At 27.3% G+C, this 13,687-nt stretch overlaps 2 long non-coding RNA genes across 2 annotated transcripts; one reads left to right on the forward strand and one right to left on the reverse strand.

The window, feature by feature from the left end:
- The first annotated feature begins 1,909 nt into the window (after nt 1-1,909).
- LOC117132941 lies at nt 1,910-9,860 on the forward strand. The gene is made up of 2 exons (XR_004456709.1): nt 1,910-9,345; nt 9,613-9,860. It is a non-coding gene; the product is annotated as an uncharacterized LOC117132941 (long non-coding RNA).
- Nucleotides 9,861-10,761: 901 nt separating this feature from the next.
- LOC117132942 lies at nt 10,762-12,503 on the reverse strand. The gene is made up of 2 exons (XR_004456710.1): nt 11,757-12,503; nt 10,762-11,419 (listed from the first exon to the last, which is right to left on the reverse strand). It is a non-coding gene; the product is annotated as an uncharacterized LOC117132942 (long non-coding RNA).
- Nucleotides 12,504-13,687: the final 1,184 nt, after the last annotated feature.

Below are 13,687 nucleotides of genomic sequence, written 5' to 3' on the forward strand. Positions count from 1 at the left end.
AGGTTTTCTAGATACCGAGTTGAAAACCTGTTGATGTCACAAAGACTTGCTTTTGTATGTTGAGTTCTTTAACAACATGCAACATGCAAAATTACAAGGCGTAGCTAGCTCCAACTATTCAAGAAGAAGATATATGAAGTATATATGTTGGTAAAAAGTTGGTCTGTTGTTCATTTTGATGGCAAGTTGTTCATAAGGTGCGGTTTGGTCCACATGCATTGACATGGACCGCAGCTTCGAAGATGCTTATCCACGCACTATGTAGGGCCCGTATGTAAATCCAACGGCTCAGATTCGGTGGACCTTTTCTTTGGCGAGAATTATCAGAGAAGGCACGCGCATGAGGAAATGTGGGACCCTAGCTTCACCGGCCACAAACCGTTCATTAGTACTCGGTCAACTCAGGCTACAACACTTGCCATCATCTCAGACGTCCGGTATGGCGTCTATGATTAACTGCTTTACCGTCGAAATCATCATCATTTTGGTTGAACATTTTATCAATTATTCTCAAATTTTCATTTTAACAGCAAAACTAAGGAACAAGATTTACTTGAGCAATTTCCATGCGTTTTGTGCTTGATATTATTAAATTTTATATTCTATAAAATATAATGTGTATTTGGTAAAGTTCATTGGTGATAAGAAGATGAGTCAGATGATATTCAGGGATCGTGGCACGTGGAGTGAAGGAAATTAGGAGCTCCTGAGCTGTTTTGTACACTAAGATAGCTCACGTGGCGATGATACATAGGCCATGTTTAATCAGGAACTCAGACTAATCGAACACACCGTCATTATTACGTTCCTTTGGGAAATTCTTGAGTAGATACTAACCACCCAATGAAATCAGCATAATGTCGTGCGATACAGGTAATTACAGCCTAATTGGAATCTTAACTCATAAGACACACGTGAAAGACGGATAAGTTTATGAATGAATAAATAGATAACTTTTTTTAATCTGAGGGCATGTGGACCATCAAGGACGTGTTTGGTTCTCTCTTCTTTTTTTTTGATCAATGTTTGTATAAGTGCCAAGAAATATCTTATATGAAAATGTGTTCATTTTGTTTTTATTGGGAATAAAAGAGGTCAATGGATGGTCAACTTATTAGGTACTTGAAGTTTAATTCCTCCGTACAGATATCTATATATATAAAGAAATGTTCGCCTCTCTCCCGTGAAGCCACGTCATCAATTCGCGCGTTCTGGAAGTGACACGTGTTCCATTTTATATTTAGGGCCAAAATAAATGAATGTAGTTAAGGGTAATTAAACCCAGCACCTCTAGCACTGATAATTTCTCTTAGAACTACTAGGCTAAAGTCACTTTTTATAAATATGTGGCCGCGAAAATACTTATTATCGTGTCAACTAGAAGCCAATGCTTCTTCTGCTTGTGGCCAGGGCCGACACTGAACTGACGTCAAGATGAAGATCGTGAAGTTAAAAACTTTGCTCCAAACAGTTTTGCAATGTTTCCAACCTTTATAACTTGATGCATATAATATATATCAAAATACATTTGTTGTACACGCTTTTATTAGTTTTGCTTTTAAAATAAGGTATTTACAGTTATAAATGTTTTGTGCCAGTGAAGTAATGGTTGAAAAATTTCTATACATATGTCATTTTAAAATAACACCCAACTTCTATATATAGTCAATACATATGTCCATGTTATATTCTAGACTAAATATTTTCTCTTTTAAAAATATAGAAAACAATTTTTTTAGTCTACAAGCAAATGTTGTAGAGCAAGTATGCATTATACAATATAATATATATTTAAAATCCATACACAAAAACATAAAAAGTTGTTATAGGCCTCTTTCTGACACATGCATACTCCACTATGAATAATAATTAAAAAAAAACAGTATTGTCATCAAACTTTATCACAAATCCACATTTGTACATCTATAATTATGAGTTGGACAATTAGTTAATTTGATACAATACCAAAGCAAGAATAATCGAAAAACAACTATACCATCGCATACTAATAAGTAAGACATAACAGATAACCAAATTCTTGAATCTTAAAACAAATATCAACTCGAGCATTTAGTGAATATCAAATTAACTAATATTCCGCCCGTAGGGCGGACCGACCCTAGTGATAAGTATTATATCGTGAAAATTGTAAACTTTATATAGCAACTTATTAAATTTTCTTTTGTTTGATAATTGTTTTATAAAGACTCTAATAACATAGGTAAAAAGAGTGAAGATTTCGTGCATAAGATTTTGTCTTCAAAAGATAAAAGTATTGATTTTACGTTCAGCTATGCGATGATGTAGCATATATACTAGTTGTATTGATGCGTTGTACTCGTAATATGCTATGTAATGCTCCATATAAAATTGGCAGACGTTCATGCAACAGTAGTTTAAATCTACAACTAGGGCAAGAATTAGTGCTTTAGCTTTCAAGAATATCACAAGCTCAACTTTATTTGAGGTAAAAAAAAACTTTATTTGAGGTTGGATGTGATTTACGATTAAATGTACAGAAGTTTCAATATTTATAATTAAAAAACAAGTGCTACGTATGTCAATGAATGGTCTAATTATAAAGTATAGCATGCTGCATATGTACAGAAGGTTCGGCATTTGTAAAAAAGTAGAAAACTAGTGTTAAATAATTTGGTAACTACATTAACAACAAATAATTTTTGTCTCAATGATTGGTTTAATTATAAAGTAACAAATAATTCAGTTTCATATTGATTTTATCGACCTTATTAAAATTACATTTAACCTATATGTTAAGTAATTTGGTAATTATATAAACATACAGGTAACAATACCAAAATACACATATGTTTATTCAATCCTAAATAATTCACATATCAAAATATCATTTTTTGGGTGAAAATATCATTTTTATCAACATGTATCAGTGTTACAAAAAATTATATCAACATATATGAAAATATTTAATATAAATAACCACATTCTGGATACTTATATGTCTATTAATTATTTTATTGATAAAAAAATATTGCAGAACTTTTATTGTCTGATAACTTTTTTTTTGTCTGATAACTTTCGAAAACCATAATAACGAAATTTTTAGGTAAAGAAAAATAATTTAGGTAAAGAACCCATATGGCCGTATTCTGTCTTTTTATGAAAAGAGCAGTCGACTTTTAAAACAAAAGAAGAAAACTATCTACTTCTGAGCTCAGGCATTAAAATCAACAGAATAATTTTTTTTATTCGAAAATAAGCATAATTGAAATCGATGTGGACGTTAAGAACTTAAAGACTTAACTATTCATTTTTTTTTTGATATCGAACACCATGCTTTATTAATTCAAAGAGGTCCACTCTTACATTCCGCTCTCTTGCGATAAAAGACTTAAATATTCATTTATTTTAAATATCCAATACCTAACTAATGACCAACAAGTCAACCTGACTCGGATTTTCAGATTTGAAAATTCTCTTGAACTGACAAACAACAAGTTTAATAGTATATATTACACAATTAGAAATTGATAGTGTACGTTGTAACAAACACTAAACACATAGTCAGCATTTTCCAAAAGCAGGAGAACGATATGTTGCATGTCGAACAGGATTGATATATATGTTCATAACTTGTTTAATGAGGGCTACTTAACGCGTTGAATGAATACACAACATATTAAGAAAAAAACACTTTACGAAAAAAACTGGTTATTTGTATATTAGATGTTAACTAGATGGAATCCGGTATAAATCCCGTAGCAAAATAAGTAATTTCCATAACTACAAAATTCTTAAATAATAAACTAGTTTTGCAATTGGTTAGAAAGTAATAACATATTAAACACAATAATAATTAGGTAGCTCGCATAGACGTAAACATTTTATAATTATTTATTATATAGATATTACTAATTAAGTGATTATAATGATAATTTTTTTAATGTTTCCATCTGAAATTTTCTACGTATTATAAATTTTTTGAAATTTATCTATATGCTATAATCATCATTAATAATTTAGTCTTAGAAATCACTCAATATTATCTTTCAATTATAAAATATTAATAATTTTACTTGATTATTATTTAGTTATGTGTTTTCTGTTTTTAAATTTTTTAGTTTTTATTAAAATATATTTTTGGATAACAACACAATATATAAGAATTGTCTTTTTTATTTTAAAATATATTTTTAGATTTTCAATAATTTTTATTTCTGTTAATTTTAATTACTTATAGTATCAAAAAATTGATTTGTTTTTAATTTTAACCAATTATTATTTATATTTTCATTTGAACATTCTTACGTATAATTTTTGTTTGAAAATTTCTTTGTACATTCTATTTATTATCAATAGATAAATCTTAAAAATCACTCGATATTTAGTTATGTGTTTTCTGTTTTTCAACGTTTTATTAAAGATATTTTTTTTATGACAACACAATATATATACATATTATTTTTTGATAAATACGTTTAATTAGTGAGTCTCAAGAGAAAACTTAAACAAGGTTACTAAATTTGATGTTTGATAATCGGAGTGCTATATTTGTCATGAAATCATTGTTGATGCATGACGACATATGGGGGGGGGGGGGGGGGGGGTGTAAACTATGCTTAATGTTTATTTCTGTTTGAACTTTGAATCCCACCATATATTAATTGAGAAGTCACTTAAGTGATTTCTACTAACGTGTCGTTCATAGGAGAGTTTTTCAATTAATTTTTATAATTTGATTGGTTGATGATTTTTAATTTTTAATTTATTTAATTAAAGTTTTTAAAAGAAACTAACCCTAGTATTATCTAATCTAATATATGTTTTCAAACATACAATTAAATATCTTAAATATAGATCAATTAATATAATTTATTTATATAAACAGTTAAATATCAAATATTACTTTATATAAATTGATAATATACATATATATATATATATATGATACTACATAAACAATTATAAAAATGGTTTTCAATATATTTATATTAGTAGTGAATACAATAAATCAATAATCATAGATTCTAGAAAACTAATTAATGTAAACTTAATAATATTAATTAAACTTACTCATTCACTCTACATATATATTCTAAAATATTTCAAATGAATGCAAAACAATCAAATATATAATTTTAAAAAATCTCATCATTTTCCAATGACAATATGATATCATAGATAAGTTATCACTTTTAGAAATAATTTAAAATATTTTTATATTTTAAAACGTAAAAATTATATGGTAAGTCATTTAAATTATATTAATCAAGAAATATTATTTAATTCATCTATTAATATTAGCAGATGAATTAAAATTATTATATGGTAAGTCACTTAAAATTGTATTATATTGTAATTCATCTAAAACTATTATATAGTAAGTCATTTAAAATTAAATTAATCAAAGTATTTTTCACATGCTTTTCCTAGAGGTAATACTCTATTAATATAATTCATATAGTTTTGATTATAATAAAATTAACATGCTTGTTTTGAATAGTAAAAACAATAAAAGAGACATAAATAAAAAAATGAGGGAAGAATAATAAAATATATTTGTTGTGTTCTTGGTTCTTTTATATTCTTATGTATTTAATTTTATTTATTTGTCAAGATGCATGTATTTTTTTATGTTACTATAAATGTGAACTAATTAGTTTTATGTGTTTTTAAAACATCCTATATATATTAATTGAGAAGTCACTTAAACGATTTTTGCTGACGTGTTGTTCATAGAAGATATTTCTAATTAATTGTTATAATTTGATTGGTTGATGATTTTTAATTTTTAATTTATTTATTTAAAGTTTTTAAAAGGAAACTAGCTCTAGAATTACCTAATCTAAAATATATTTTCAAACATACAATTAAACTTCTTAAATATAGATGAATTAATATAATTTATTTATATAAACAATTAAATATCATATATTATATTATATAAATTGATAATTTACATTTAAATACATATGATACTACATAAGCAATTATAAAAATGGTTTTTAATATATTTATATTAGTAGTGAATACAATAAATCAATAAATCATAGATTCCAGAAAACTAACTAACGTAAACCTAATAATATCAGTTAAACTCACTCATTTAATATATATATACACATATATTCTAAAATGTTTGCAATGAATGCAAAACAGCCAAATATATAATTTTTAAAAATTCTCATCATTTTCCAATGACAATGTGATATCATAGATAAGTTATCACTTTTAGAAATGATTTAAAATATTTTTATATTTTAAAAACTAAAAATTATATGGTAAGTCATTTAAAATTATATTAATCAAGAAATGTTATTTAATTCATCTATTAATATAAACATATGAATTAAAATTATTATATGGTAAGTCACTTAAAATTATATTATATGGTAATCCATTTAAAATTATTATATAGTAAGTCATTTAAAATTAAATGAATCAAAGTATTTTTCGTATGCTTTTCCTAAAGTTAATACTCTATTAATATAATTCATATAGCTTTAATTATAATAAAATGAGCATGCTTGTTTTGAATAGTAAAAAAATAAAGGAGACATAAATAAAAACAGGATAAAAGAATAATAAAATATGTTTGTTGTGTTCTTGGTTCTTTTATATTATTATGTATTTAATTTTATTTATTTGTCGAGATGCAGAATAATAATCAGATTTAATTAAAATATGTATGTTTTAAAGGAAGAAATGGTTTGTTAAACCCATTTAAGTTTTTATGTTAAACACTAAATAAACAATGAGTGAGAGAGTGTGATTTGTGATTTGACAAAATTATGAGAAAAATTATTTAGACTACCATTTTCTTTATACATGTTTATATTAACCAAATTTATCCTTGGTTTTAATGAGACAAATCATATTATATATTAATTGTGAAGTCATTTAAGTAATGTTTTCTTATGTATTGTTAAAATGTTAAGTTTTTAAAATAATTATAATTTGATTGGTTGTTGACGTTTATTAGTTATTTATTTTAATTAGATCTAAAAATAAAAGGTAACAATAGAACTAAATAGTATAAATTACCAAATAACACAAGTAATATTACAAATAATGATTTATGGTAACTAATTGTAGAATTTTAGATATAATATATATGTTTTATCAATTTCTTTTTCTTTATCAATTATTTATATATAATTAAATAAAATACTTTAACTTTTTTTGATTGAAAGAAATTTAATGGTTATATATTCTTATATAAAATAATTAGATTTGTAGGTAAATAATTATTAGAACTTTTTATGTTTTCTAAAGTGCTATACAAAAAAAATTCTTTTTTTTTTATTTCTTGAAAGCTAGAGTATTTCTGTTTTTTCACGTGTTAATATAAAATATAAAGTAATTTTACAATCAATTATCTGAATTAATTATAATATTTTTTTTCTGTAAGAGAAATATTTGTAATGACTAAGGTTTAAGTTGTTAAAATATTTTCTAAATCTCATAAATCTTCTAAAATTATTTACTGAAATTTTTGATTATCCAACTATTTGAAATTAAAAATTAAAAGTTAAAATTTTAATTATTATTCAAAAATTATAACAATGTAAATATAATATATATTTCTTCATTTAATATAATTACCCGTAAAATTACGGATAAATACCTAATATGCTTAACGTTCAGGGCCAGCTCATTAAGGGAGGAGCGGTGCGACCGCCCCAGACTCAAGTCCGTGTTTCCTTGTATAATAATAATTAAAGAGTCCAATTTTTTTATAAATCTATATTTTTATATATAAATTTTTTTAAATATAATCAATAAAATTGAAAAGAGTCCAAAATTATTTGATATGTATATGATTTTAGTTTCATTACAAAATATTACTGATTAAATTTTAAAAATATTTTAAAAAATATCTACATCTAAATATCTGCATTTAAATTGAGAGGGAACAATTTTTGTTGTCTTATGACTCTGAATATTGTTGAGCCGGCCCTGTTAATGTTCAACAGTTAAATATAGAACTTTTTGAGTATATATACTTCAAATAATTTATAAAACGTTGATGATTAGTTTTTTTTATTAACATAAATAAAATATTGAATATTAGAAATGTCTAACTTTAACGATGAATTGTATAAGTTATCGCGTCTAGAGACGGAATTGCGATGAGTTACTATGAATTTGTTACAAAATGTCGATAAGTACTGATTTATTCAGTTAAAGGCATCTTCAATCATTTCTTCGTAATGCATTAAAATGCACCATATCATCTATCTGTCCATATATTTTCAACTATTATCCAAATAGTGCAAATATATAGTACATAGGTCTAACTTATTATAATTATTAAATTAATTGTAATAAATAAAAGGAAAAACATATAGGTTAAACATTTAATCGTATGTCCATGAATTTGTGGTCAAGTTTTGGACCGATACAACAAGATATGGATTTATACGCTCACAAGTTCAAATTTTATCACACGGAACTAATTAAGTCACATTAGCTAAACATCTATATGGACATAAAAGGGAAATTGCCACAAATATCACTTTCAATGTACCACTTTTCATTAATACCTTGACCAACTTTACCATTAAAATTTTAATAGGCAAAATACAATTATACCCCTATCTAATTAAAACTACAACTATTATGTTCTTCTCCACTATCCGATAATCAATCCGACGAGATCCGGTGATTCTGACGAGTTTTCCGGCGAGCTTTGACAACGAAGACGAGTTCTCTTGCGAAATCTGACGATGCTGATTAGTTCTCTGGCGAAACACGAATGAGACGATCTCTCTCCTGATGCTGATGAGTTTCCGGTGAGATCTGACGACGCTAACGAGTTTTCCGGCGAGATCTGACGATGCCGAGAAGTTCTCCGGCAAAGCTGACAGACTCAACAAGCTCAGACGAACGAGACGATCTCTCCCCCAACGCCTAAGAAACACTAAAAAAGGTAAGATGATAGTATATGGTGATTTTTGCCTCTTTCTGTAATTTTAGCTTGATTTATCAAAATCGATATGTTTCTAAGAAAGAAGACGAAGTTTTTCAAGTGAAGTTTTCAGATCTCAAATTTATAAGATCTTATAAATTGGGTCCTTTCAAATCTTACTGTTGATCTGTTAGCAATCAAAAGACACAAAGCTTAACGTAAGAGTACAATTATTGATTTGGTTGATTTATTGTCATAGTTTTCAGATTTATATAATTATTTAATTCATGAGAAGGTACTAACCTAAGAGTATAATTATTCCATTACTTCTTCTCTTGGTTGATTTGGTGATGTTGCAGAGAATTACAAATGTGTGTTGTCAGCTTTTGGATTTAAAAGATGTTGTGGAGAATATGTGTGGTGATATGCATATCTAAGTATCTCACTTCCTTAAGGTAATACAATGCTACTATTTGTAGTTTGACTAGCAATGTTTTAGTATGTGCAGTATATGAGGTGGAACGTTGGTGTTTTGGTAGTGTAACGTTCTATTTATACTTTGTGAGATTTATTTTTTATGTCTTGTTTTGTGTATAATATCTACAGAAGCAGTGGAGATGAAGGATGAGTATGTTGAGTTACGAAAGCATAATATTTTTGAATCTTATTTTTGGAAGTGAATGCTGATACGTAGAAATAATATGTGACTGGCTTTTGTTCAGATTTTGAAAATTTACGAGGTTGGTGAGCTGTTTGAAGAGGCAAGAGAGACTCTGAAGAAGAATGTGGTTTGTGCTATCAAAGAATTACGTATTTATAACGCTTTATAAAAGTTGCAGAGTTGGCTTCTTAGTATATTCTTCTCTCTCATCTTCTTTAGACATCTCTTATACTAAAACAATTGTATCTCTCTTTTAGTAGTTGCATAGTTGAAGATATTAGTTGGACATGTAAGTGAGTTTGGTTTCAATTGTTTCTTTTATAAACCTATACAACTCTTATAATACCCCTTATAAATTGAATATAATCTTTCATAAAGTTTTTATAAACTCTTAGTAATAGTATACATACCCCTTATAAATTATTTATAAACTTTCATAACTTTCTTATAAACATTTATAAATGGTTTATAGATTTTATAACTTGTTTTATATGCATTTATTAATGGTTTATAAACTCTTACAAATAATTTTACATATCCTTATAAGGATTTGTAAGGAGATGATGATACGTGGCAGATTCTGAGGTACATGTGGACAGCAATCAAGACTCCACCGCTTCAGAAATTTTAAATTCCCTTATAAATCATTTTATAATATTTTATAATGGTGTATAAACTTAATAAATTATTTTTATAAACCCGTATACATTATTTACATACCCTTATGAACCCTTATAAATTATTATACAAACCATTATAAATTGTTTTATAAGGCTTTCTAAATGGTTATAGACTCTTTTAGTTGATTTATAAACCTATACAACTCTTATAATACCTCTTATAAATTGAATATAATCTTTCATACAGTTTTTATAAACTCTTATTAATAGTATACATACCCCTTATAAATTATTTATAAACTTTCGTAACTTTCTTATAAACATTTATAAATGGTTTATAGATTTTATAACTTGTTTTATATGCATTTCTTAATAGTTTATAAACTCTTACAAATAATTTTACATATCCTTATAAGGCTTTGTAAAGAGATGATGATACATGGCAGATTCTGAGGTACATGTGGACAGCAATCAAGACTCCACCGCTTCAAAAATTTTAAATTCCCATATAAATCATTTTATAATATTTATAATGGTGTATAAACTTAATAAATTATTTTTATAAATCCATATACATTATTTATGTACCCTTATAAACCCTTATAAATTATTATACAAACCATTATAAATTGTTTTATAAGGCTTTCTAAATGGTTATAGACTCTTTTAGTTGATTTATAAACCTATGGAACTCATATAATACCCTTATAAATTGAATGTATGCTTTCATAACGTTTTTTATAAACTTTTATAAATTATTTACATTCATCAATAATCATAGATCTAACCCCATTGGTTGATATGAGAAAGTGAACCATAGATCTACCCCCATTCATCAATAATCTTATTTGCATAAGGTTCTCCTGAAAATTGAATGTTATTCTTTCTAGCTAGTTCTACAACACTTCCGCAAGGTGTGAATTCTCAATTTCACTAAATTCCTCCTTACCTAAAATACAAAAAATCATTTTCAACATAATTCATATTTGAACGTTGGATGATCAGTTTTGGCTTGTCTGGTAGCTCTGTTGAAGTATCACAATACCTCGTAGTTAACTTCAAAATTGTGCAGAATTTATAAACCTTATAAATTATTTAACAAACTTTATAAACTGTCTTATAAGCCTTTCTAAATTGTCTTTTAGTTGATTGAGTTACTTAACACATCGTTTTCTGCAGCTGAGATGGAGCCTTCACTTGCGTTATATCATACTTTTTATCGCTGCTAAAAGAAACAGACTCTGCAATCTAAGACACAAGAAGAAACTAAAAAATGTCAATGGTTGGTCAATAAGACTTTAGAAAAAAAAACAAGAGACAATGATGAATTTGATGATTAACATTGTAGATCAAAGAAAATGTGTGATGGCAGAGTTGTGGTTCTCATATAAGCTTGAACATATGCTTCTTTTATGAGTGTCGGGAACTGAACATGTCAATTACATTACTAAATAACTTCGATTTATAAAGAGTTATAAATTTTCAAAAACTCAATGTTCACTATTATAAATCTTTCTCTAATCAGACTATTAATAGATAACTCTTTCTCTTAGATCAAAACAACAAAATCCGAAAAAATACTTACAGGTTGTGATTCTTGCTGAGGATTCAACATTTGAAGTTTTGAGTCTCGATCTCGATTGCTTCGTGGATCTGGACGAAGACGACGAATCTGGACGAAGACGTCGGTTTAGGACAGAGACGGTGGATCTGGAGGACAGAGACGGCGAATAGACGGCGAATCTGAACGGAGACGGCGGATCTGAACGGAAAACAGCGGATCTGAACAGAGACGATAGACGACGGACGGAGATTCACGAGAGAGAGAGAGAAATGAGTTGAAGATAAGTTAAGGGCAATATTGTCTTTTACACATTAATGAATGTGGTATTTTTGAAAATGCTTTTTGATTGATGGTAAAGTTGAAAAGTGGTATCATAAAAAGTGTATAAGTAAAATTTCCCCCTAACCATGTTTTCAGTTCATTTGCATACCAAAAAGATATATCCGTAATTTGTACCTTCTTTTAAAATTAATATGAACTCTTTTTATAAATCTGAGATATCTCTTGATCAATTAAAAAATATTTAACCGTATGGACTTCCACCTAGTTTTGAATTCTTCCAAATTTTTTTTTTGTCACATAATCATTTCATTAAGTTGTATTGTAAAAGTTCTCTATATATAAGTTTTTGATATACAAAAAATAATATATATATCCTACTATATAAAAGGGACTAAATTCAAGGCTTTTGAGACTATCCACCTCAGCCAAAATATTCTCATCTAAAAAGAATTAAAAATAAATATCATTTAGAAAATAATTAACTAACATACAACTTTTGATATTTCTAGAAATTTCAAATTTGTAACTGCTAATTTATTAATAGAATCATATATCTATATTGAATTATGTTATATTTTAATAGTTAGACTTTAAGGGTAAATAAATTATTAATTTATAATATATATAATTTATAACATTATATTGTAGTTATAAATAAAGAGAAAATAACCGGGAAGGATGAAGAAGCTCATGTAAAATTATGTAATTAAAATGGTAAAATGGTGAGTATGATGAGGTGAATCTAAGAAAATTTGTTGTACAAATTATGGTGTTTTATTCGTCCACTATAATGATTTAAAATAAAATATATATTCACATAAATAAGTCAATATTTGTTGTTTTTTTTTTGGTAAGATGTTAAGATTATTATTTTCTAAAAGGTTACACTGTTGTTTTTAAACAACTTATTACAGCAAGGAAACAAAAACAACCAACAACAACTCAAGGTAAAAAAAGCCTTAAGGAAGTCTTATACAAGAAATATAAAAAGAAGTAGAGAAGATGAGAAAGAAGAACTTACCGGGTAAGAGAGGAGACGGTCACGCATCATACGGTCGAAAGAGGCAAGGATGACTGATGAAGGTGAGGAGACATGACTGAAAGTAGAGCTTGATGACTGGAGTAGCATGTGCATCTACGTTGACGCGAGGTTGATTGATCTAGGCTGCAACAGAGTGTAGATCAGCCGGAGGAGAAATCCAAACTTCAGCAGCAAAAGGCTCCCATATCAAGCGAGAGAAAGAGCACTCAAAGAAGAGATGATGGTGAGTCTCTATTTCCAGATTACAAAGGGCGCACGTTCCTGAGACATTTAATCCCCAACGCCTCAAGCGATCCTTGGTTGGCAGTCTTCTCCGCAAAGCCAGCCATGATATAAACGCATTACGTGGAATATGTTCCTTGAACCAAATATTCTTGTGCCAATATGTATTGTTGATAGTGTTTATATTCTTTTCTGACATTAGTATCCATATTTTTTGATAAACTGATCCAAAGAGATTAGTTTGTGGAGCTAACCAAACGAGGATTATAGTGTTTACTTTGGAAAAAGTAATAGGTTGAATGATAGATGGCGTGCGTGCCTTTTCACATGGAAATCTGCACATATATTAAAATTATAAGTTTTGAATCATAGAGAAAATATAGTGTATATGACTGAAGTTGGTACA

Source organism: Brassica rapa, chromosome A03 (assembly GCF_000309985.2).
Source record: "Brassica rapa cultivar Chiifu-401-42 chromosome A03, CAAS_Brap_v3.01, whole genome shotgun sequence".
NCBI lineage: Eukaryota > Viridiplantae > Streptophyta > Magnoliopsida > Brassicales > Brassicaceae > Brassica > Brassica rapa.